This window comes from Engystomops pustulosus, chromosome 9, assembly GCF_040894005.1.
Source record: "Engystomops pustulosus chromosome 9, aEngPut4.maternal, whole genome shotgun sequence".
Taxonomy (NCBI): domain Eukaryota; kingdom Metazoa; phylum Chordata; class Amphibia; order Anura; family Leptodactylidae; genus Engystomops; species Engystomops pustulosus.
Genome location: NC_092419.1, coordinates 64,872,379 through 64,899,988, shown reverse-complemented (window position 1 = coordinate 64,899,988; position 27,610 = coordinate 64,872,379). Strand labels below are relative to the sequence as shown.

Here is a 27,610-nt window from a genome sequence, read left to right as displayed (position 1 = left end):
CCTCGCCTGCCAGCCATAGCAGTTAGTGGGGGAGATATGGAGGGACTGCTAATAGCACCCAATGGTACAGAGCTCTGGCCACGAGCATCCTCACTCTGCCATGTTCAAGCCACGCCCCTGTGAACTCTGCATTAGCACTGTTTATACAGTTTTATGGATTACCAATAGGGAAGTGCTCTCTTCACAGTGTGGATGGTAACTTTAATGCATAAGAACTTTTTTTGATGTGGGCTTCCTGTAGACAGTGCTTGTTATTACAAGAGGTCCCCTACGGACCTATGGATTTTGTTGAATTTATCCTTTGGCTACAATAAATAGCTATAACAGTTAAAGGTGTCTGCAATTAAGATCATTAATCCTCGTTCTTAAGACAATCCAATATTTTTACAATACAATGGTCTCAGAGACCAAAAAAATTCTGTATGGGGTTACAATTTATTTATTTTTTTAAAGTATACAGTTCTGACTTGCATACAAATTCAACTTAAGAACAAATCTACAGAATGAAACGTAAATGCCTGTACTCCTAATTTTACTTTCACTAGCATGTCTAAACTCTAGACGCTCCCAAACATTCTGATAGGTTAAATAAATAAATAATAGGTAATAAATACACCTGCTATGTGAAAATCTTAAAGCACAGAGAGCATCATGTAAACCAAAGAACACACCTGGCAGGTCCATGATGCAGTTGTGGTGAAGTTTAAAGCTGGATTTGGATACAAAAAGACATCACCACTGATCATATTGAAATGGAAAGAGTATCATACCACTGCAAGTCTACCAAGACTCATCTTGTTTGAGATGACAGCCGACTGATCAGGGATGAACTGTAGCCGACTGATAAGAGACCTATTATCACTCTGGATGAACTGTAGGAAACTACAGCTGAGGTGGGAGAATGTCCACATGACAAGAATCAGTCATACACTGCAAAAATCTGGCCTTTATGGAAGAGTTGCAAGAAGAAAGCCATTTCTCAAAGATATCCATAAAAAGTCTAATTTAAATTTTGCCACAAGACTCCTGGGAGACAAACATGTGAAATTAGGTGCTCTGGCATTGTGACCAAATAGTTTGATTTTGGTTTCATCTGAACAAACTACATGTTTGGTGTAAAAGCTCATCACCCTAAACACACCATCCTCAATCAAAATGATGGGAGCATCATGATTTGGGCCTGCTTTTCTTCAGCAAGGATAGGAAGGTTAATGTTGATAGGATAGAATGATCCTAAATTTGGATGCATCCATCTTTGAAATTTTAACAGTCTGGGAAAAAAAAACTTCTGTGTCTGCAAAAGACCAAAGACTGGGATTGTCTTGTGGGAAGATGAATCTCCCTCCCAAACAAAACTTAAAACTATACAGGAATGGCTCACAAATAAAACATATCTAGGTGCTGGAGTGGCCAAGACCTAAATACAAACGACTGTTCACAAATTCTCTCTATCAAACCTCATTGAGCTCAAGCGGTATTCAAAGAGAAAAAAAAAAAAAAAAAAAAAAAAAAAAAAAAAAAACTCACTATTTAGTTCATTATTTTTTCACTAAAGTTTAACCGGTTAAGGACCCTTTCCTGTTTTTATGTCCATTTTTCACTCCCCACCTTCAAAAATCTATAACTTTTTTATTTTTACACGTAAAGAGCTGTGTGACGGCTTGTTTTCTGCGTAACAAATTGCACTTCATAGTGATGGTATTAAATATTCCATGCCATGTACTCGGAAGCGGGAAAAAAAAAATCCAAATGCAGTGAAAATGGTGAAAAACCGCATTTGCGGCATTTTCTTGTGGGCTTGGATATTACGTCTTTCACACGTCTACTTTATTCTTTGGGTCGGTACGATTAAGGGGATACCAAATTTGTATAGGTTTTATGTTTTTATACATTTACAAAAATTAAAACCTCCTGTACAAAAATGATTTTTTTGATTTTGCCAACTTCTGGCGCTAATAACTTTTTTTATACTTTGGTGTACGGAACTGTGGGTGGGTAATTTTTTTTTTTTTTTACTATTTTTCAGACTCCCTAGGGTACTTTAACCCTAGGTTGTCTGATCGATCCTATCATATACTGCCATACTACAGTATGGCAGTATATGGGGATTTTTCTCATTCATTACAATGTGCTATCAGCACATTGTAAAGAATGGGTTAAAACTAAATAGCCTCGGGTCTTCGGAAGACCCGAGGCTACCATGGAGATGGATCGCCCATGCGCCGCTATCTTTTTGAGGCTGCCAGCAGCCATTGCTGTGAAAACACCCGCGATTGGTGCTAGCAATATGCAGCAAAGATTTACCGGCTATGGAGAGGGCTCAGCCCATGAGCCCTCTCCATGCAGCGCGACCTGACCGCCGCCATGAATACACAGCGGGCAGTCGCGAACTGGTTAAAGATGGTCTCTGCCATTAGAAAGCATTGCCTCCATCCCTTCATTGTCCCTCTACATGCCTGTAAACCTAAGCAATGAGGTCCTAAAGCTGTATGCAAATGAACTGTGAGATGTCCAATGAGTCTAGCATATTCAAACTGTCCAGCTTATTCATGAGTTGGAGGCACAGCCACACGCCCAGTGCTTGACTGACAGTCTGTAGTGTAATGATGTGATGTATAATGGTGTAAAGGCTTCTCCATGTGCTTCATGGTGCTAGCAGCTTGTGTGTATAGGAGAGATGCAACAGCTCCAGTTGTTATAGCAGAAAAAGTTAGGTACTTGTGTAGCGGATGCCTGCGTCTCTCACATATGTATAAGAGGATGCAGCATGTCAGCAGGTAAAGCACAGACATTAGCAATGCTTTACTATACATTACACAGACCTGAGAAGGGGGAGGGGGAACAGGGGTGACATCACTGGCTCTGACCATGTGACCAGCCTCATTTACATAACACAGAAAAGCTTATTTTACAATGATTAATGTACGAATTGACTAGATAAAGGCTGGGATGGAATCCTTGTGAGCTGCTCCAACAGGTAGTGGTGACAGGACTAGTGACAGACCTGATGACAGGTGTCCTTTAAAATAGCCAATACATTTCGTTACACTTCACAATTGTGTCCTACTTGTTGATGTACTTTTTCTACCTTTTTGCCACATTTCAGGCTTTAAACCTATAAAATTGTAAAAGTGGAACAAATAGTGCTCATGTGTGCTTCATAAACTTCATAAAAGTTGATTTACATGAATTGAGGGGTGTAGTTTCCCCAGATTTACAAAGTGTTTCAACTAAGGTGAATTGCAATGTGGTGCATCTCAGTAATAATTGTGGTGCAAAGAATTAAAGGGAACCTGTCACCAGGAGTCCAATTTTTAGCACTCCCCCAGTCCCCACAGAGCATAGTACATACACTGCCAAAAATGTTTTTGTATAAAAAAAAAAATTTGGTTTTACAGAAAAAAAGATGTTATATTGTACCTTTCATTAGCATCTGCTGTGTGACTAGGCAGATGCCTTTTGGGAGGGGCTGGAAAGGAGCAGTCTCCCCCCCCACCCTTGGGATTCAGCTTCTCCATGTGACCTTTTCAAATATATGAAAACACCCATCACTGGGCTTAGCGACGCCCCCGGCTCCTCTATAGCCAATCCCGAGTGTGGGGAGTTATTCATATATTTAAAAAGGTCACATGTTTCCCAGGGGTGGGGGGGGGGGGCTTCTTTCCAGACCCTCCCTTTTGGCAACTTCCTAGTCACACAGCAGATGCTAATGAAAGGTACAATATAACATAACATATCTTTTTTTCTGTAAAACCAATTTTTTATACAAAAACACTTTAGCAGTGTATGTACTATGCTCTGTGGGGACTGGGGGAGGGCTAAAAATGGCTCTCCTGGTGACAGGTTCCCTTTAAAGTGTCAAAATGCAACACAATTGTGGCACACTGACATTAACACACGTGCAAGTTCCAAAAACATTATGGCCCAAATACACTAGCTTTTGTCCATGTTTTCATACTCTTCTGAAAAAGGGAAAAATTATCTTTACTTGTTTATTGCAGTAAGGTGTGCCAATTGGGATTTTCCCACTACTCAGCCACCATGACATCAATACCTTAAAAGGAAGCCTACCATTTGATGCATTATGAAGCAAACATACCTTAAGAATGCTGTAACTATACTGATGCAGAATCTTGGTTAATCCCTGAGCTGAGTGATTTTACTGAATAAAACAATTAAAACATTGAGGACCTTGGGAAAGCTGGGTCAGGCTGGCTGCCTAGATGAACACGTTACACAGAGCTTTCAATTACAAATAAATAGTGGTCAGTCAAGACACGACTAGTCAACCTAAGCTGGATCACTAATGCACAGCAGCTGGGGGATGGTTCAGAAATTAATTATTCTGCCTTCAGTGAATAACTTGCGTGCTAGGAGAGGGGGTGAAGGAGCCTTAGAAGCAACAGAGCAAAATTATAATGTTATATGTGTTTTATCAGCAAAACTACTGAGCACAGAGATTAAACAAGATATGATCCTGCATCAGTGTAGCTACAGCTTTCTCAAGGCATGTTTGGTTCATAATGCATCAAATTATAGCTTTCTTTAAGATTCAGTGTATCCTTCACTGCCTGAATCAGGTGCACCACGAGAGATTCCGAATCTTAGGTGTCCACAACTAAAATCCTTGAAGGAAAAATGCCCTTAAAATTAGTGCCACACTCTGGAAGAGCTTGACAAGCCAGATCCATGAAGGAGCTGGGAGCTTTTGGAGAAAGGCTCTAGGAGGCAGCTGGACCTTCTGCAGTTGTATTAAGAGGCCAGAAATGCACAACATTTAAACAGCCTGACAAAGTCACATACTGCAAAGGTCTGGCACAAAGCCCAGTCAGGGGGAGCCTTGCCACAATCGGTGGGGGCCGAGAGTTCCTGGGACGGCCTACGGCACTGGACATGAATTTGGTCAGGATGATCTCATTGTGGCTTGTTTGATAAAATGCTTTGCTACTCCAGAAGGGGCCTTGGCCATATGTTCTCTTCCTGAGAGGACCAATGGCCAGGGAAGCAAAGGGATCAAGGAAAAAAAATATATATATATTAGATTCAAAAATAAGAAGTGCCCAAAGACTGGACTACCAGACACCAGAGGTGCTGTGTCCCACAAGGAAAAAAAGTCTACTGGTTTCAGCTGCTGGAGAAACTGGGAAAGGCACACTTGTAGAGTTAAAGAGGCTCAGCCGCAGAAGGAGTAGGGAAAGAACTAGTTCCAGAAATTATAAGCCCTGCCACAGCATGTATAGGAGCGATGATGCACACTTAAAAGTAGGCAGACCTACACATTTCGGACAATTAATTCATTTTGTCCTTAATCATGGTCCATCTGCCAAAAGTGAGACACCCCCTCAGTAGCACAGCAGGATCACCCCTTCAGTAGCCTTGCATTGTAGTGTGGAACTCAAATTCCTATTGATGCAGAGACTAGTGGGGACTGGGTAACCTGCAAAGAACCTGGTGTGGCTACCCATGCAGACGTACAGAAGCAAAAGCAAAGTTTGAGCGAAAAAAAAAAAATTAGCTTTGCCATATTCTTACAACAATAATATACTTTGGTGTAAGTTATAATTTTTTGTGGAACAAGTTATTTTTCTTTTTACTTTATTTTTAAAATCCCCCCCTTTTTTGGACTTGATGGCTCATACCATATACTACTATATGCATTAACCCCTTACCAACATTTGACGTAATAGTATTGCATCGCGGGAGATGCGTTCACGCATTTTGCAGTACTATTACATCAAGCTTCGGGCGCCGGCTCCGTTTAGGAAGCTGCGGTTGTCGGCTATTATAGCCAATTAACGCTTCAAACACCCGCGCTCGGAGAATTCTCCGCTCGCGGGTTTTAACATCTAACAGGAATTGGACCAAACCCCAGGGCGCTTAGCAGGGGCGGTCCAATGCCCCAGGCTGCGCGATCTTCTGGGAGCCAGGTCCTGCTGTCTAGCAGGACCCGGATGTAACACACTAATACATCTGTATTACACTGTGTAAGGTGAAGAAGAGCTTGAACAGTGGATCGCTTGAACAAGCCAACCTGTAAAAGTAAATAAGGTTAAAAACATTAACTATTTAATTAAAATGTGTTTTTAAAGTCCCCTAAACACAAACACTCCCTTTACACATGTAATAAAGTAAAAAATAAAAATTGCCAAAAATCCCCATACATGTTCTAAGCCCCATAACATCCTACAAAAATTAGAGAATGTATTAAAAAAAAAAAAAAAAACCATGTCCACATAAAGTAGACATTTGGTGAATGTTAGTTACGTTTTTTTTGCTATTACGAACATTTTGAAGTTCATATATCGAGTTTTTACAAATTTTCACAAAATATCTGATTGCAAAACATCCCACCAAAATTTTTCAACCAACATGAAGTACAAAGTGTCACGAGAAAACAATTTCAAAAACACTTGGATATGTTAAAGCGTTCCAAAGTTATAACTATTTATAGTGACACAGGGCAGATTTGAAAAAAAAATGGGCTGTGTCAGGAAGGTGAAATGTGGCTTTGGCGTTAAGGGATTAAAGTATATGGTGAATATACAGCTCTCTCAATCTGCCTCCAGCAGTACATTTCACATCTAACTGCATGACAAGACAGTGAGCGCCACCATCGGCCAAGACTCTTGAGCGTATACAAGCATTTAACTACAGTACTGCAGGCAGCATTACCTGTACCAGCACCAACCGCATGCGTTATGGATTAGGCATGAAACTATATAGGAACCAGGCTCATACACCCTAATCATACAACCTTAACCACCATATTGTTTAACCCCTTCCCGACATTTGACGTACTATTACTGCATGGCGGGAGGTGCGTTCCTGCAATATGCAGTAATAGTACGTCAAACATCTGGCCCCGGCTCCTGAATGGCTATATATTATAGCCGACACCCTCCTCTAACACCCGCGGTCGCGCTGACCGCGGCGTGCTAGGGGCATTTAACTGGATTCGGATCCCCCGCGGCGCTTACCGGGGGGGTCCCGCTGCTCTGATCGCAGCCCCGGGACTGCCGGTGCCCGGGGTTGCGCGTTCTTCTTCCGGGTGCCGGGTCCGTGCCTTCTGGCAGGACCCGGCTGTGTAATACATCTGTATTACACTGTATTAGGTGAAGAATGGCTTGAACAAGTGAACAGTGGATCACTTGTTCAAGCTAACCTGTAAAAGTAAAGAAAAAAAAGTTAAAAACACTGAATAAACACAATTTTTAATAAAAATAATTAATTAAATAGAGTTAAAGTCCCCTAAACACAAACATTCCCTATACACATCTAATAAAGTAAAAATAAAGTGAAAATCACCCAAACCCCCCACATATTTGGTATCGCTGCGTCCGTAACGATCTGTACAATAAGTCAGAAACATTATTGGACCTGTACGGTGAACGCCGTTAAAACAAAACCCGAAAAACTCGCCAAAAATATACATTTTCATAAAATCCCTTCACAAAAATGTTCTAAAAAGTGATCAAAAAAGTTATGTGCTCCAAAATGGTACCAATTGAAAGAAAAACTCAACACGTAAAAAATAAGCCCTAAACTAGCTCTGTCAACCAAAAAATATTAAGGTTAAAGTTCTCGAAAAGATGGCGATGCAGAAACAAATGAGATTTCCTCTATATTAGTTTTTCTCCAGTAAAATTGTAAAAATAAATGAAAAACTATATAAATAAGGTATCACCGTAATCGTAGTGATCTATAGAATAAAAATATTATAGTATTTTTAGTGTATGGTGTACGACCCCCAAAATATACAAAAAAAAAACCAAATTGACAATTTTCTTTTCCTCCATACATTAAAGAGTTAATAAAATCTCATCGAAAAGCTACAGACCCACTTAAATGAAGTATTTGTAAAGTGCATCTCATGTCGCAAAAAATAAGCCCTTATATGTCCAAATTGGCAAAAAAAAAAAAAAGATTGTCACTTTTTATTGGCTATACAATGCATAATCTGCTCTGAATGGCGCAGCTTCCCTTCGATGCCCTGGCGTGTGCCCATACAGCAGGTTACCACCACATATGGGGTATTGTTATACGCGGGAGAGATTGGGGATCAAATTTTGAGGAGCGTTTTGGAATTTTATCCACTGAGAATTTGTACATTTTATGAAAAACACATTCATTTAGCCAAATAAAATGTAATTTCGAAATTGCATCCGATTTTGTTTTAACCCCTGTAAACCAATTAAAGGGTTAACAAACTTCATAAAAGTTGTTTAACGTACGTTGAGGGGTGTAGTTTCTATAATGGAGTAATTTATGGTGTTTTACTTTATTTAGGCCTCTCAAAGTGACTTCAAACCTGAGCAGGTCCCTCAATAGCAGGATTTTGTTTTTATGAAAATGTGAAAAATTGCACGTGACGTTCAAAGCCCCATAACATCTTTAATTTCGAAAATTGCTAATTTTTCCAAATTTTCACCAAATATCTGATTTTCTCATAAATAAATGCAAAACATACCACCAAAATTTTTTAACTAACATGAAGTACAAAGTGTCACGAGAAAACAATTTCAAAATCACTTGGATATGTTAAAGCGTTCCAAAGTTATAACCATTTATAGTGTCAGAGGGCAGATTTGAAAAAATAGGCTGTGTCAGGAAGGTGAAAAGTGGATTCGGCGTTAAGGGGTTAAGTTAAGGCTCACACTCACTTTAATCGTGATGGACTTGGCTCTATGCTTCGGAAATCCCAACAGCAAATTTGATACCTGAAAGTAAAATATAACAAATATAAAACTGCATGCATAAATAAAAATGCTCCATACTAACAAGAGGTGATCAGCAGCTCCAGCATGAGCTGACAGTCAATAAATATGTTGTATAGTGATAGTCCTAAACCACAAATCACATAGTCTTACCCGCTGATTTACTGTGTTCACAGCAAATCACTGGAGCCAATTCATAGCAAGTAATATAAAGGCATGGAGGAGTTAGATACCACTGAGAGCACTCTCCATCAGGAGGTTGATGCTACAAAAGTTAACAGCTTAACTATTTCTCTCCACTAAGCAGGATATTATACTTTAGTTATCAGATTACAAGGTTGGAACCCCCCCCCCCCCATCTCAAGTTCCCATTAACAGATTAACACTTCAAGGGTTCCAAATGGAAGTCGCATAAAAGTCCAAGAACACAAATGGAGCTCTAGATTGTCCTCAACTGACTGGATCAGAAGCAGAGGCAAAGTTTGCATCACACAGAGTCTTTCTATATAACTAATTATACATATGTAGGTGGCTTTATCACTTAGTTATATAGTCATATATAAACGCTTAATATCAGGTTGCATGCTGCAGACCACTTTACCATTGTTTGGTTCACAGGTACTTGTAAAATTAGCAAAGGTTTAGATTATAGCAAAATGTTATTAACCTCTTCCCGACATTTGACGTAATAGTATTGCATTGCGGGAGGTGCGTTCCCGCAATATGCAGTACTATTACGGCAAGCTTCTGGCGGAGCAGGCGCCAGACACTGCGGGTGTCTGCTATATATTAGTCCGTGGCTCCGATCGCAGCCCCAGTGTCCCGGGGCTGCTCGATCCTCACGATACTGGGGCTGCCGGGTCCTTCTGGCAGGACCCGGCTGTAAAACACTAAGCATGCGCAGCATGCTCAGTGTCTTGTATTGCACTGTGTAACCTGTATAAGAGCTTGAACAAGTGATCAGAAGAAAGTGTAAAAAAAAGTTTAAACAATAAATAAAGGTTTTGAAATAAAAGAAAGTGAAAGTCCCCCCAAACACCACATTTCCCTGTACACAAGTAATAAAGTACAAAACCCCACTTATTTGCTATCGCTGCTATCGTAATAATCTGTCCAATAAATCATAATTGGACCCGCTCGGTGAACGTAGTATAAAAAACACCTTGCTAAAAAGTTACATTTTTTACCAAATTGCTTTACAAAAATGTTCTAAAAAATGATCCAAAAAAGTTACAAGCACCAAAATGATACCACCAACTTATAACACAAAAAATAAGCTCACAAGCAGCTTCGTCAACCAAAAAAAATACAATCGTTATGACGCTGTAAAATGTTAATATTAAAACAAATGCAATTTTTTCTATTCTAGTTTTCCTTCAATTAAATTGGACAAAAAAAAAAACTATATAAATGAGGTATCACCTTAATTGAAGTGACCCGTAGAATACAGATAATACATTATTATGCTACAGTGAACACCACCACCCCCCCAAAAAAAAAATAATGGTAAAAATCCAAAACAGGACATTGGCAGGTGCTGTCCTCTCACCCTACCATATATGCTACTTTCATTGCCTTTAACCCCTTAACGCCGAAGCCACTTTTCACCTTCCTGACACGGCCCATTTTTTAAAATCTGCCTTGTGTCACTAAGTGGTTATAACTTTGGAACGCTTTAACATATCCAAATGATTTTGAAATTGTCTTCTCGTGACACATTGTGCTTCATGTTAGTTAAAATTTTGATGGTATGTTTTGCATTTATTTATGAGAAAATCAGATATTTGGTGAAAGTGTGGAAAAATTAGCAATTTTTGAAATTCAAAATGTTCTACTTTTTCCACACAAGTCATAAAACCAAAAAACTAATAACTAACATTTACTGAATGTCTACTTTATGTCTCTGTGGTTTTTTATACATACTATCATTTTTGTAAGATGTTATGGGGCTTTGAACGTCAGGTGCAATTTTTCACATTTTCATAAAAAAGCTAAATCCTGCTTTGAGGGACCTGCTCCGGTTTGAAGTCACTTTGAGAGGCCTAAATAAAAGTAAAACCCCATAAATTACCGTATATACTCGAGTATAAGCCGAGGCCCCTAATTTTACCAAAAAAATTGGGAAAAACCGATTGACTCGAGTATAAGCCGGGGGTGGGAAATGCATTGGTCACAGCCTCCCCAGTGTATATAGCCCGATAGGCCCTGCCCCAGTGTATATAAACCCCCCCACCATTGTGCAGCACAACAATACCATTGTAGCGGATGGATCGCACAGAAGATCTAGGGGGGCTGCCAGAAAGGCGAGTTTTGATTTATTTTTTTGACTGTAGTACAAGCCGAGTTTGGGTTTTTCAGCACATTTTTTGTGCTGAAAAACTAGGCTTATACTCGAGTATATAAGGTACTCCATTCTAGAAACTACACCCCTCAACGTACGTGAAACATCTTATGAAGTTTGTTCACCCTTTAATTGTTTTACAGGGGTTAAAATAAAATTTGATGCAATTTCGAAATTTTTTTTGGCTAACTGAATGAGTTTCAAAAAAAAAAAAAAAAAAAAAGTACAAATTCTCAGTGGATAAAATACCAAAACGCTCCACAAAATTTGATACCCACTCTCTCCCGTGTATAACAATACCCCATATGTGGTTGTAACCTGCTGTATGGGCACACGCCAGGGCATTGAGGGGGAGAGCTGCGCCATTCAGAGCATTGTCAGAGCAATGGCTATACAATCTATTTCTTTGGCAATTTGGACATATAAAGGGCTTATTTTTTGCGACATGAGATGCACTTTACAAATACTTCATTTTAGTGGGTCTGTAGCTTTTTGATGAGATTTTATTAACTCTTTAATGTATGGAGGAAAAGAAAATTGTCAATTTGGGGTTTCTTTTTTTGTACATTTTGGGGGGTCGTACACCGTACACTAAAATACTATAATATTTTTATTCTATAGATCACTACAATTACTGTGATTCCTCAGGTTTTTTTTATATTTTTTTTACAGGAAAATGAATATAAAGAAAATCTCATTTGTTTTTGCATCGCCATCTTTTCGGAGATATAACTAATATTTTTTGGTTGACAGAGCTGGTTTAAGGCTTATTTTTTTACGTATTGAGTTGTCCTTTTAAGTGGTACCATTTTGGTGCACAACTTTTTTTTCATCACTTTTTGGAACATTTTTGTGAAGGGATTTCATGAAAATTGTGAATTAGACTCATTCGGTTTCCATCTAGTCCTCCATGACGGCCCACTAGGAGGATGACCCTTGACCTCTGTAGGGACAGGAAGCAGAGAGGTTAAAAGCCTCCCCCCCACATCCTCCCGCCAGTGTCTACCAAATAACTACACCGGTGGAAGATACAACGTATTTTTATTCTGCCTGTTTGTATCACATACAGAATTTTACAACAAAGTGAAAGAAAATCATGGGAGGGAAATTATATAGGCCGTCATGGAGGACTAGATGGAAACCGAATTACCGGTGAGTCTAATTCACAATTTCCATAATGTCCCCCATGACGGCCCACTAGGAGATCTACAAAATTAGTAGAATCAGGGTGGGACCACAGCCTGGAGAACCTTCTGACCGAAGGCGAGATCCTGTGAGTTAGGTAAGTCCAGCCGATAGTGTTTAGCAAAGGTGGATGAAGAAGCCCAGGTGGCAGCTCTGCAGATTTGTTCAAGAGAAGCGCCCCTCTTTTCTGCCCAGGAGGCAGATATGGCTCTGGTGGAATGGGCTTTAAGGTTAGGAGGAACTTCTTTCCCTTGCTCTGTATAACAAGAGGCTATGGCAGTCTTTAACCATCTGGCGATCGTGGTCTTGGATGCCTTTACCCCTTTGTTCTTCCCCTGAACAAAGAGATTGTGATCTTTGCGCCAGGATTTTGTGGCTTTTAAGTACTCTAAAACCGAGCGCCTTACGTCCAGGGAATGCCACGCTACTTCCTTGCTTGAAGAAGGATTCCCGTAAAAGGATGGAAGGATTATTTCCTGATTCTTGTGAAATCCAGACGCCACTTTGGGAACAAAACTTGGATCCAGAGTCAGAGTTATCCTGTCAGGGAGAATGCACATATAGGGTTCTCTAATAGAAATGGCTTGGAGTTCCCCCAGCCTTCTAGCTGAAGTCACAGCTATTAATAGAGAAGTCTTTAAAGTTAAGTTTTTTATACTAGCGTCCTTTAAAGGCTCAAAAGGAGGTCTGGAGAGAGCACCCAGAACCAGGGAGAGATCCCAGGAGGGAACCCGCTTCAGAATCTGAGGCCTAATTCTATTTGAAGCTGCAATAAATCTTTTGACCCACCTGTGGTCCGCCAGGGGATGGTCGAAGAATGCACTCAGAGCCGAAATTTGGACTTTCAAGGTGCTAGTGGAAAGACCAATTTCTAGTCCTTTTTGCAGGAAGTCTAATACCTGTAAAATATTTGGGTTAGTCTGGGAGGGGGGGGATTAGCCCCACAAAAGGTCACAAACTTTTTCCATATTTTATGATATATGGCGAAAGTAACCTTTTTTCTACTTGCCTTCAAAGTAGTTATTACAGCCCGAGAGAGACCTTGGGACCTTAGGAACTCGAACTCAGGATCCAAGCCGCCAGACGGAGTCTTCCTGGATCTGAGTGGAAAATCGGACCTTGGTACAGGAGGTCCTTCCGAATCGGTAGCATAAGAGGTTGCTGGACAGATAGGGACCTCAACAGCGGATACCAGCTTCTTTTTGGCCCATCTGGGCAGATCAAGATCACCCTTGTCCCGTCGAGCAAGATTTTCCTGAGTACTCTCGCAATTAGGGGAATTGGAGGAAAGGCATACATGAGACTTCCGTTCCAACGATGGCTGAACGCATCCATGTGATCCCTGGACTCGCCTGCCTCCAGAGAAAAGTATTGCTGGCATTTTGTATTCTCCCTTGTGGAAAATAGGTCTATTTGGGGCATGCCCCAGATGCTGGTTAAATGTAAGAAGATCTCTTGGTTGAGACACCATTCGTTTGGTAGGATTTCTCTCCTGCTGAGATAATCCGCTTCTCTGTTTAGGGTTCCCTTCAGATGGGTGGCCGAAATGGAAAGGATGTTTTCTTCTGCCCACTGGAAGATGGTACGAGCCAGCTTCGATAATACTGGGAACCTTGTACCCCCTTGTCTCCTTAAATAGGACACTGTCGAGATGTTGTCCGAAAGAATGTGGATATGATGATTCCTCAGATATGCTGTGTTTGATTTTAGCGCTTCCCATACTGCTCTTAACTCCCTGTAATTTGAGCCGTTTCTTGCTTGGGCTAGAGTCCAAGACCCTTGCTCGTAGTGGGAAGGGAGGATTGCTCCCCAGCCTGAGCTGCTTGCGTCTGTCACAATAGTGATGCTTGGGAGGTGGTGCCAACATACTCCTTTCTCTAGGTTCCTTGATTCCGTCCACCACAGCAGGTCCCTCTTTACGAAGGAAGGAATCCGAATCTTCTTGTCTAGCCCTGAAGACTTCCTGTTCCAGAAAGTTAAGATCCAATTCCGAGTATGGCTCTGACTCCATGCGACGGCAGGTAGGCATGCTGTAAGGAGCCCCAGGATCTTCATCGTCTAAATGAGTGAATCTGTTGCTTTATGTTGGATACTTTCTCCTGAGGAAGAAAAGACATTTGGTGAGTTGAGTCTAGTATGATCCCTAGAAAAGTCTTTTGAGTGGAAGGTATGAAACTTGATTTTTTCAGGTTGATTAACCATCCCAACTCTATTAAGATTCTTAGGGAAGACTCTCTTGCCAAAATTAGGTTTTGTTTGTCTTTCCCTATAATTAGCAAGTCGTCTAGGTAAGGGATGATGGATATATCTTGTAGTCTTAAAAAGGCTACCACCTCCACCATGATCTTGGTAAAGACCCTTGGAGCCGATGAGATACCGAATGGAAGTGCACGGAACTGAAAGTGTAAGACAGAGCCCTCGGGAGAGAGAACCGAGAATCTTAGGAATCTCTGAGATGAGGGGTGAATAGGTACATGATAGTATGCATCTTTTAGATCTAATGTGCACATATAGGAGTCTGTGTGAATAAGTTGGGTAGCGGTTCTTACCGACTCCATGCGAAATCTTCTGTAAACGATGAAGCGGTTTAGCTCTTAAGTTGATGATTAGGCGATTTGATCCATCTGGTTTTTTGACAAGAAACAACGGGGAGTAGAATCCCAATTTTTCTTGTTCTCGAGGAACCGGCACCACCACTCCCATGTGGATTAGATGAAATACTTCCTGCCAAATGAAGGAATGTGTGGAGAGAGAGAGATGGTTAAGGAGGGATGAACCTTGGAGAAGGGGGGGGTGATGAGAATTCTATCCTGTAGCCCGATTCCATAATGGTCAGTACCCAGGGATTCGAGGTGATCTTCGTCCACTGGGATAGGAATCCCAGGAGACGCCCCCCCACTTTGGCGTCATTGTTTCTTGGACCCTCTGGGGGATTAGAGAAAAGGAAACCCCTTCCCCTTCCTCCTTTGGGATAACTCCAGCGTCCTTGCTTACCTTTGCCACGGTAAGTCTCTCTGGTGTTCCTAAAAGGACGAAAGGAAGACTTCTTGGGTATTGTTTTGGACTCTGGAAATCCCCTTTTCCTGTCAGACGCTTTTTCTAGTATGGCGTCCAATTCAGGTCCGAACACGAAGTCCCCGGAAAAAGGAATGCTGCACAACTTGGATTTAGAGCGGATGTCCCCGCTCCACTGCTTTAGCCATAGGGCCCTCCTGGTGGCATTGGTAAGAGCTCCTTCTTTTGCAGCGAACCTTATTCCTTCTGCAGATGCGTCAGCAAGAAAGGCAGTAGCTGATCTTAATAACGGTATGCTTTCCAGTAAGGCTTCTCTGGGAGTACCCTCCCGGATATGGGACTCTAATTTCCCCAGCCAGAAATATAATGTTCTCGCCACCGAGGTGGCTCCTAAGTTTGATTTAGGGCTTAGCATGGATGTTTCCCATGCTTTCTTTAAAAGGGCTTCAGATTTTCTGTCCATCGGGTCTCTTAACTGAGCCGAATCTTCAAAAGGCAGATCCATCTTCCTTGAGACCTTGGATACCTGCACATCAACCTTGGGGAATGAGTCCCAATCCTTTGATTCTTCTGGGTCGAAGACCAAGCACTTTCTGAAGTTCTTTGAGACCGCGATTTTCCTCTCAGGGTCTTTCCATTCTTGACTAATTAACCCCCTAAGGGCATCGTTAAGGGGAAAGACGCAATGTTTCTTGGCTTTGAGTCCCCCAAACAATTCGTCTTCACGAGAAAAAGGGGGTTCCTCATCTTCAAGGTTCAGTGTATCACGCATAGCTTTCAGAAGGTCGTCCAGATCGTCATTCTGGAATAAGTAGCGGGAGCTTGTTGCCTGCTCACGATCCTGATGTTCCTGGTCTCCAGCCAGAGAGCAGGAAGGAGAGTCTGAAATACACCCCTCTTCTTCCTCTGATGAGGAAGCCGATACAATCCGAGCTTTTTTACGTGGGGGGCTCCCCGAGTTGCTGCCGCCACCGAAGAACCCACTTTCTCTTCTATAAAAGGTCTTAAGTTCGTCCATAAAGGACATTTTCTCCTCCCGCATGAAATCTTCGATGCAGGATTTGCAGATCGGTTTCTTATAACCTTCAAGTAGGGTACGAAAACACATACTACATTTTTTAACAGGAATCCTGCTTTTTTCCAGTTTCTCTAGTTTTTTCAGACTTCCCTGGTTTTTCTTCCTTGCCTTTCCCCTTGGAAACTTGCTCCTAGGGAAGGAAGGCAAGGAAACAATGACTTGGTGATCTCAAACATAACAATTATATATCTTGCCACACAGCACCACTCACGTGCACCGGGGGGTGGAGTAGGCCCAAGTCTGCCTCATCAGCCATTATGATGTCTGGGACGGCCAGCCAAAAAACCCAAGTCATAGACCTCAGACCAACTGACTACCCGCTTTTGAGGTTTCAAATACCTTCATGGGGAGCCCATCCCCCTGCCGGTGGCCGCCTCCGTGTCCCGCGCTAGTGGGCCGTCATGGGGGACGTTATGGAAAGTGTACATTTTGAGAGTTTTTGGGTTTTGTTTTTACGACGTTCACCATACGGGTCCAATAATGTTTGACTTATTGTACAGATTGTTACGGACGCGGCGATACCAAAAATGTGGGGGGTTTTGTGATTGAGGTTTACTTTATTAGATGTGTATAGGGAACTTTAACTTAAATTAATTCTTTTTATTAAAAAGTGTGTTTAGTGTAACCTTTACTTTTAAAGGTTAGCTTGAACAAGCGATCCACTGATCGCTTGTTCAAGCTATTCTTCACCTAATACAGTGTAATACAGATGTATGTGTATTATGTGCCAGAAGGCAGGACCGGGCTCCCCAGAAGGAGATCACGCTGCCTCGGGCACTGGCAGTGCCGGGTCTGGGAACGGAGCTACGGACACACCACGGTCAGCACGAGCGCGGCATGTTAGGGGTTAACACCCGCGATTGGAGATTTCACCGATCGCGGGTGTTAGAGGCGCGTATCGGCTATAATATACAGCCGACACCAGCAGCTTCTGGCGCCGTTCAGGAGCCGGCGCCAGAAGTTTGACGTACTATTACTGCATATTGCGGGAACGCACCTCCCGCTATGCAGTAATAGTACGTCAAATGTTGGGAAGGGGTTAAAAAAAAAATGCAGATAGCTGCATTGGCACTGAACTCTCCTGAAATAATTGCAGTTTCCTTCTTGGACTCCATTGCACATCATATTTGGAAACCACCTATATGTTCAAAATGCTCATTTCACCACTTGTATGACACTACACAACATATTACACCTTTCTAACTTTCCCAAAGGGGTTACATTCAACAATTGGGGTCACGTTTCAAGTTTTCCTCCGTTTTGGTACCACTAGGGCTCTCCAAATGTACCTCACGCAAGTGAAGGATTTCTGTCAAATTTGGCCTCTAAAAGACAAACATCCCTCTTTTCCTCTACTGTGCGCCCATAAAGCATTTTATATGCACATGTGGGGTACTTTTACACTTGTGAGAAATAGGTTTACACCTTTTTCAGGGTTATTTCATATATTATGCCTTGTGGTGTACAAAAAAATTAGGGGTAAAAGTGACATTTATAGGAAAATGTTCACCTTTTTAAATTTTTAGGGCCTAATTGGATCATTCACCTGTAGGGGCAAATACATATATTAAACATTGCGAAATTCTCTAAGGGGTGTTCGTTCAAAATTTTTTCAGATTCTTATCTGTTTTATACCACTAGGGTTCTCCAAATGCATGTCAAACATTTAAGGTCATAAATAAAGCAATAACTGCCTGTGAATAGGAACATTAAAATGTAAATCTTTATTATGAAATTAAAAACTAGGCTCATAGCCAAAAGAAATCTTGCACTAGTTTTGTGCAAATACAGGCTTAGGTACCTCTTTTAAGATTAACTATGTATCAGCCAACCCTCTCCCTATGTACTCGGGCTGGAGGATATACCGATAATTATGGTCTGTTATGTCGGTGGTGGCTGAAATATCAATTGGTCAAAAAACGTTGTTTCGGGCTATTAACCCACTAGAGGACCTACTACAGTGCTAAAGTAAGGCCAAAGGTAGGGTGATTCAGTCCCAAAGGTTTTAATCCTATGGCTGCCACTCACATAAAAAACTCTTGTGAAGTGCCGTGTGACATGAAACTGCATAGCACAATAGTACACCTATGCACCTAAAGAGTTTCATTGCTACTGATCGGCATAGCAGTTCAGCAGAGGTGTGTCATGGATTCAACAAGAATATAGCACATCAAGAAGGAGCCATAGCGTGCCATCACATTGTCGATGTGCTATGTTGTCTAGATCAGTGGTGCTAGCTCTATTGTGCACCAGGTTCACGCCAGGATACTTTATGTCTTATTAAATCCTAACTGGCTTATGCACATTACACTCACTGACTACCTAGACAGGACGCCGGCACTAGTTTGGCCGCACGTCCCATGTGCACGCGCGGCTATTTATAGCCTAAGCTCCGCCCATCACCAGAGGGTATTGACCAATCGGGTTCAACTCATCCACCATCAATTCACCCATAATCATGACGAGCCGAGGACGTCACCAAGGAAGGTGCACACCGATCCACCAATCAGCAGTGTCGTGGTAAAGCATCCACCCCCCTCGATCCTGGCCAATCCCATTGCAGTAGTGCAGTGACGTGGGTAAACAAATGCAACACAGGAATTTTCAATTGCGGATATGTATGGTAAGTGTCTGTAATAGACCAGTGAGCATACCGATATAGGCTTATTATTCGTAGGAACAGCAATTTCATCCAACGGTAATGCAGTACTATATGTTCGGGGGGGGGGGGGGTCAGTACTATGCCAATTTAAGGTAATTTACACATAAACCTAACAGCCTATATGCCATACATATGTGTAATAGAGGGTAGATAAACTGACAACGGCTCCAGAGGTATCAGTACAACACGGATTTTATGAAGCAAGTATTTGTTATTTGCTCATTCAGTCCTTCAGACTGTACCGTTCAAGGTGAAAATCCACCTGGATTCATGCTGCATCAGTTTTCGTCTGAAATTCCCCTCCCCTAGTGGAAGGTACCACATTTTCTATGATTTGAAATTGTAGCACTTTAAAACAACCTTCCTTTTCTATGGTCTCTTTCTAGGCAATTGAGCTCAAACAGACCTCCCCTATGTGAAGGCTGGGAAGATGAAATGGGTACCACATCCTTCCCTGGGATAAGGCTTTACCCTACAAGAAATAAAATTCTAGCAAAATACTGGGTTCCCTCTCACTTTCAACAGGTTCAACTTCCATGCCCCGTTGAGTGGAGAAGTAGACAAGATATTTCTCTACCGCCGATATCCGCAGGTAACACCAGCTGTCATTGCTATGGCGTCAGTGACCTGCTAATAGCCTGCAATATATCAGTATAGCAAAGTATCATCAATAACAAGCAATCTGATCATTGCTTGTTCATGTCCCATGGTAGAAAAAAAAAAAAAAAAAAAAAAAAAGTTATTCAATAAAAAGAAAAATCACTAAAAATGCCCCTAAGCCCCATAACATACAAAGACATATAGCTCAAAAAAGTATAAGTCATAACAAACCCCACATATATTATTATTGTGTCCATAACAACCCGTAGAACAGTAAATAATTAAACCCGCCCGATGAACGCCGTAAAAAAAAAAAAAAAAAAAACACAACTTTAAAAACCTGCCAAAATTACCTACTGAATCCAACAAAAAAAAAAAAATGCAATAAAAAGTAATCAACAAAACATATGTACTCCACAATGATACTGTTGCAAAGAACAACAGGTCCAGCAAAAAAATAAGCCATCAACCAGCTCTGTAGCCAAAAAAGTGAAAATGTTATGCTACTTGGAAGACTACGATGCAAAAAATGATAGATTTCCCCCCATTTTAGGGTTTTATTTGGCAAATTTTTGTAAAATAAGAATATGGTATCTGGTATCTCAGTAATCGAATAGACCCATAGAATAAACGGTAAACAAACAAGAAAGAAAAAATAGGGGATACCAACCCCAAAATGGTAGTACTATAAAAAGCATCTCGTCCCACAAAAAAAAAAGCCACAAAATAGGCCAATGAGTAAAGCAAAATCCTGGCAGCTGGTCTCTCTCTCATTCCCTTCTGCTCCTCACTCCCATAATAGTAGTAACTGCCACATGACCCGGGGGGGGGGGGGGGGGTGTCTCCAATCAGGAGAAAATGCATAACAAATTGTATGGTGGGCGTTCTCCTTTTATCCATTGGAAATGTGTAAATTTTAGGGCTAAATGAACGTATAAGCGACAAAATTTGACCATTCTAAAATTTCACCTCCATTTTGATTTAATTACTGTGAAGACCTCAAGAGGTTAACAATCTTACTAAAAGCTGGTTTCTGATAGTTTGAGGGGTGCAGATTTGAAAATGTGTTGGTTATGTAGGGTGTTTTAATGCTAAATATGTAAAATTTCATTCACCACAGTATATTCAGAAAATATGGGAAAAAAAAGAAAAAAAAAAAAAAAACGATAATTTGTAAGCCGCGTGACATCAAGATAAAATTATCCAGACCTTCAAAAATTACGAAAATTTTAAAGTAGACATATGGGAAATGTTAATCAGCACTTATTTAGGTGGTAAATCTGCCTGAAAACGCAATGATTTCGAAAATAGATGGATTATTTTGAAAACATTTTTTTCTTTTTTTAGTAACTAAACGCAAAACTTATCGAAGTGAATCTGAGATTTGAACTCTGTTACTTATCAGAAGCAAAGTTATAACCATATAAAAGGAGACGCATGTCAGAATCCAAAAAATGGGACAGCCTTAAGGAACCAGCCATTTTGCAGCCTAAAGGGGTTATCCAGGTTTAAAATAATTTTTATGGCCGGGCTGGGGAGGGCTAGTTAAACATAATAAACATGTACTTACCTCCTCCGGCGCCGCGGTCCCTTCGATCCGTGCCCCTGTTTGTTTACAGGGGCACGGAAGCCGCGCACAGGGAGCTTCTGGTCCGCGATGTGGACGGCTCCTCCCATCCGTCCCCATCTCTCAGCGTTGTAAGCACTGGGAGATGGTGCGCATGGCCGGCTGGAAGCTCCCTGTGCGCCCTTGTACTGAAACCGGCGCACGGAGAAGACGGGCCGCGGCGTGGGACATCGGCAGCACCGGACAAGGTGAGTACATGTTTATTGTGTTTAAAACAGTCCTCCCCAGACCGGCCATAAACCTTTTTTTAAACCCGGATAACCCCTTTAAGGGGTGCATATCCAAAAAGTAGAGAAAAAAGACAGCAACTGAAATAACTTCTGAACTCTGATGTGGATGATGCACACAGCTATAGTTCCTGGTGTATGGGATTCAAATACTCACAAAATAACGAAAGGCCAGAGTATCCGATGCAGTTTGAAGAAGGCTGTACGCCTTTATTCACATGGGGGGAAAAAAAAAAAAAAAAAAAAAAAAAGCAACGTTTCGATTCACCACGAATATTTGTCAATCATACAACAAGTGTGTAGGTGCACATATATACACCCACTTTAAAAATATAAAAACTATTTACACTCCCATGGGACACTGCTCTGCAGAGAACCAACTTTTTCTCCGAAAAACGACTGGGTGAGTTTGAGTTCAACAAAGTGCAACTTTTTCCCTTTTAAGTCAGCCCTGGTAGATTTTATGCAGTGTTTTAACCCCTTAAGGATGCAGCCATTTTACAGCTTAAGGCTAGCCTGATTTTTTTTTTTACATGTGTCGCTTTATATGGTTATGACTTTGGAACACTTACGATTCTGAGATTGTTTTTTCCCCACAAGTTGTACTGGATTTTAGCTGATAAGTTCTGCGTTTACAAAAAATAAAATAATAATAATAAAAAAATTTTTAAATTGCCATATTTGAAATCATTGCGTTTTCAGGCAGATACATTTACCACCTAAATAGATTGCTGAAAATCATTTCCCATATGTCTATTTTTGAAATTTCTGGATAATTTATTTTGATGTCCCGTGGCTTACAAATTGAATATCGCTTTTCTGGATTTTCAGAACTGACTACTTTGGGGATACAGTTTTGAATTAATTTTTACATATTTATCATCGAAACCCCCTATATAACCAACACATTTTCAAATATGCACCCCTCAAACTATCAGAAACCGCTTTTACGAAGTAATTGAATCAAAATGGAAGTGAAATTTTGAATGGTCAAATTGTGCCGGTTATACGCTCATTTAGCCCTAAAATTGACACATTTCCTTAAAGATGAGAAAACCCATCTTACAATTTGTTCTATAATTTCTCCTGAGTACAGAGACACCGCCCCCCCCCCCCCCCCGTAAACACACACACGTGGCCGTTACTTGTTTTTTTAAGCGAGGCGCAGAAAGGAAGGAGCGCCCGCAACTGCCAGGATTTTAGTTTCCTCATTGGCCCCTTTTGAAGGCTATAAAATTTTCGTTTTTTTGTAATTGGGGCCATGTGATGGCTTTTTTTGCGGGATGAGATGCTTTTTCCAGTCTTACCATTTTGGGGTTGGCAACCCACATTGTTGAAAATAAAGGAACTTTTTTTTTTGAGGGCAGGAGTAGAAAAGCATAAATTCTGTACTGGATTTTTTACTTTTTTTTTGGTGTTCGACGTTTAGCCTAATAATCATGTCATCTTTATTTTACGAGTCAATACGATTACGGGGATACCATATCTGATTTTTTTTCTTACGTTTTACTAAATTTGTCAAATAAAACCCTAATGTGGGGAGAAAAAAAAAAAATCTATCATTTTTGTATTACTGTCTTCCAAGTGGCATAACATTGTTACTTTTTTGGCTACGGAGCTGGTTGATGGCTTGTTTTTTGTGGGACATGTTATACTTTGCACCAGTATAATTCTGGAGTACATTTTTTTTTTATCACTTTTTAAAGCATTTTTTTGTGGGAATGAATAGGTAAAAATCATAATTTTTGGAGGGTCTATAACAGTTTTTTTACGGTGTTTATCATGAGGGTAAATAATTATTTACTTTTATTCTAAAGGTTGTTATGGATGTGGTGATACTATATATGTGGGGTTTGTGTTATGATTTAGACTGTGTTACATGTCTCTTTATATGTTAATGGACTTAGGGGCATTTTTATTGATTTCTTATTCAATAAAAAATAAACTTTTTTTTACTTTTTGACTTCTTCCACCATGGGACATGAACAAGCAATAATCTGATTGCTTGTTCATGCTAATACTCTGCAATACTGATGTATTGCAGAGTATTACCAGTGTCAGCCTATGCACTTGCATAGGCTGGCACTGTGCCAGTAAGATGACATCATAGACGCCATCTTACCGGCAGTTCTTGTAGGCAACACAGGGGTCCAGATCGGACCCCAGTGATGCCACAGCAACGATTGGCGAACCCGAAAACGGTTCGGAGGAGGGCGATCGTGGGGGAAAGATACCCCAGAAGCATGTTCAACGCCGCGGTTGTGCTGAAAGCAGCCCGATTGCGGGTGTTACACTGGGGGCTATATGTTACAGCAGGCACCCAGTGTGTCCCAATGCCTATTCAGCTCAGATCTTGAGCTGAACCAGGATGACAGTCACCTCTGCGCTATGGAGAGAGCGGGGCGGTCCAGGGAAGAGTCAGCACCTCGGACCACTGCCTGACGAATACGCCAGACCGCTTTGAGAGAGGTCCGGCGTTAGCACTGTACATCGCAGCAGTGTTGGTAAGTGTTTTCGGAGGTTTAGCAAGCAGCTCCTAGTTCACTTTTTCAGGGTGACAGGTCCTCTTTAAATCCAGAATCAAGTGTAAACGTAAGTGTACACAGCTCTCTAATATAAATCCTATATTCATTTAGAGAGCTGTGTACTACCTACAGGGGTTAAAGGAAACCTACCACTTAAAAGTGGTAGGTTTCTACACATATACATGGCACCAGCTCAGGTTGAGCTGGTGCCAGAGCATATTTTTGTTAGGGGAACAAAGCCCCTATCGCAGAATTATAAGTTATATTAACTTATAACTCGGCGCACCACACTTGGGCACGGCGCACCATGCGCTCGCCCGAGCGTGCGCCGGATTCTTAAGTGCTGGAGAGCTGGTGACGTCACAGAGTTCTCCAGCACACGCGCGCCTGCGCAACTTAGCACGGGGAAACAGGCCACGCTAAGTCGCGCAGGCGCGTGTGTGCTGGAGAGCTCAGTGTATGCACGGGCACGCGCATGGTGCGCCGAGTTATAAGTTAATACAACTTGGGGGAACAAAGCCCCTATCGCAGAATTATAAGTTGTATTAACTTATAAATCTGCGCACCATACGTGCACCGAGCTCTCCAGCACACGCGCGCCTGCGCAACTTAGCGCGGCCTGTTTCCCCATGCCAAGTTGCACAGGCGCGCGTGTGCTGGAGAACTCTGACGTCACCAGCTCTCCAGCACTTTAGAATCCGGCGCACGCTCGGGCGAGCGCATGGTGTGCCGAGTTATAAGTTAATATAACTTATAATTCTGCGATAGGGGCTTTGTTCCCCTAACAAAAATATGCTCTGGCACCAGCACACCCTTTTAAGGTAGGTTTCCTTTAAACATGGTACAAACTTCTCTTATGTAGGCCACTCCCACTAGTGGATTACAGTTATGGGGAATTTGGAAAGCAGGGAGCAAAAGTAAAATATGTCTTAATAAATGTGATTTAAGTTTGCAAAGAGGTTAGAAGTTATGATCCAACTATGAGCACAGGTTGACCCCTTATACATTATTCCTGTAGGAAAATTAACCCCTTTCCGCACCTTTATGTAGAATTACATCAAAATGATCATCTGGCCAATTACCGCGGTGTCCCATCAGAATGCGGTAGCCAGGATTCCGCAGTATCAGCCCATCTGTTTATTCCCATAGACGCTGCGGTCGTAGTAACTGCGGCACCTATAGTGCAGGGCACAAAGGTGCTGATCGTTGCCATGGCAACCCTGAGGTCCGATAACAACCATAGTGCTGCCTATAGCTGCAGCCTCTAAATTGTTATGCGGCTACTGGGGCGAGGAGTACCCACAATCTTCGGCGCACAGCTCCTCGTAGCTGCGCGCCCTCGTCCGACGAACCTGCCATCTGCGCATGCCTGCGCACGCCTGTGCGGTCACTGCTCTGAAGCCGGAGCTGCGTGGGCCTGCTGTTCTGCGCAGACGGCAGGTTCCTCGGACGAGGGTGCGCAGCTACGAGGAGCCGTGCACCGAAGATTGTGGGTAGGAGGAGTAAAGAGGCTACTGGCCCGTCCCAGTAGCCGCATAACAAAATTTACATATACTGATAATTAAATACTGACCACCAAGACAGAGTTAATAAAATCTGATTATTAGCTGTTAAACCACCCCGTAAATTATGTGCCCGAAAAGTTGGTCACTTCTATTAAAAAAAAAAAATAAAAAATATTGGAAAATAAATTACTTTTACCAGTAATGTTTTGACGGCACCAGCATAAGAGGCTCCTCCTATTCCTCCTCAGTTTGGTTAGAGATTTCAGTCATATGGCAGTAACTTACATTGTGAAACATTAGCCCGAGTATTTATAGGCTAACATCAGCGCTGCATGTTTACATATATTGTGTACCCTTCCAGTTTTTTCATACTGTCCGTAGTAGTTTTGTTTTTAGATGTCCTTTTTTAATGAGATGCATTTGATGTATTGTCAATTGATATTGTAATAAAGGTTTTGGATTTATCTATCAATTGAAGTTTACGTGTGTGCTCTTCTATGAATGCTTGATAATTTATTCCGTCTGCCGGCAGCTCTATAAATACCATCGGCGCGACTCTAGGATGACAGAGGGAGGGAAGAGGCCGGCCGACAGAATCCCCACTCCAGAGGATGATACCGACGGCGTCCCACACCTTTAATAAAAAAAAATTTAAAAAAGTGGCAAGTGAGACACCTTCACCACGGCGTGCCCAGGTCTCCTTCCAAGGACAGGAAAACAAAACTGAGGAATAGTAGGAGCCTCTTTATGCTCAGGTTTCCTGTACCTGGAGGAGTGGATCCCAATCTCTCTGGTGGTGTAGTCGGGATAAAAGGGGAAAATAATTTTATAACCTGCAAAATAAGACAATGCAGATCTGCTCTGAATGGCACACTTTTCATTTTATGCCCGACCGTGCGCCCATACAGCAGTTTACCAACCCATATAGGGCATCCTCATAGTCAGGAGAAATTGGGTATCAAACTTTGTGGAGTTTTGTAATTTTTTTTTTTTTAGACAATATATTAAATTTTGGCCAAAAATAAATCACAGCTTGCAAATTGCACCTCCATTTTGTTTTAACCCCTATGATGCATCTAAAGAGGTAAAGAAACACTATGATCAGAGTAAGCGGCACCCGAAAAGCTGTGCACTGCATTTATTGAGGGTTTTAGGTGACATACTAAAAGGAATGAGTAAAAAAAAAAAAAAAAAAAAAAATGAACATTACATCTAATTAATAAAAAGAAAGGGGTATTATGGGGTAAGAACAAACCTACAGACCCCATCTTGTATGTAACCCGGGGACTGCCTGTACAAATAAAATAAGGCATTACAGAGTAATAACAATCATATGAAAAAGTAGGAGGGCCCGGCTTGCAATGCAAATAAGCACCTGAATAATGGTCCAGCCATCTTATAAACACAGTCCAAAGTTAGTGGGACTGCAGAGAAGCATTTTCTGGGTAACAGACAGGGGAAGTTCCCAGAATGGGTAAAGAGTTAAGGCTCGGTCACACTTTGCATTTTAATTGCGTTTTGAAACTGGTTACAAACAGCTGAGAAGGGATTTACAAAATGCTGTGTAAACGCATTAACAAAACAAACGTTAATGCAAGAGTTAACAGTGTTTAGAATGGGTTTTGTAAATGCAAATGTTAACAGTAATAAGGCAAATGTCCTCAGCTGTTGTAATGAGTTTCAAAACACAACGTGTGACTGCGGCCTCAACCCCTGATTGACCGCCCTATCGTTTTTTACAGCGGTCATTAAGGGTACTTCTGATGCGGCGCCTTTCTACAGCAGCACTTCAGAAAATTTAGGGACATCGGGTCAGTCTCCGATCCCAGGTGTTTAACCCCTTACACGCCGTGATCATGCAAGTGTCCCCACCATGGATCGGACCCCCCCCCCCCCCCCCCCCCCCGATGGGCTTACAGGTGGCTGCCGCAGCCCCACACACATGAAAAACATCCCGTAATATACAATTTTTCATCAGACACCATCACAGAAGATGTTCTAAAAAGTGATGAAAAAAAAAAAATAAATAAAAGTTACACTCTTATGACACAACAAAAGGACAACTCTTTACGCAAAAAATAACCCCTCAACCAGTTCTGACAACAGAAAAATACAGAAGTTGTGGCCCTGA

The 27,610-nt window shown here is 41.6% G+C and overlaps 1 protein-coding gene across 5 annotated transcripts in view; it reads right to left on the bottom strand.

Moving 5' to 3' along the window:
• The window catches only part of LOC140076584 (exportin-2-like), a 75,037-nt gene that overhangs the window by 15,733 nt on the left and 31,694 nt on the right, over positions 1 to 27,610 (bottom strand). For 4 of the 5 annotated variants that reach the window (XM_072123172.1, XM_072123173.1, XM_072123171.1 and 1 more), the window contains one exon: positions 8,661 to 8,717. The exons of the other annotated variant lie outside the window; for it this stretch is intronic. The gene's annotated coding sequence lies outside the window, so the exon portion shown is untranslated. The remainder of the gene's footprint in view (positions 1 to 8,660; positions 8,718 to 27,610) is intronic. 5 annotated transcript variants of the gene reach the window in all.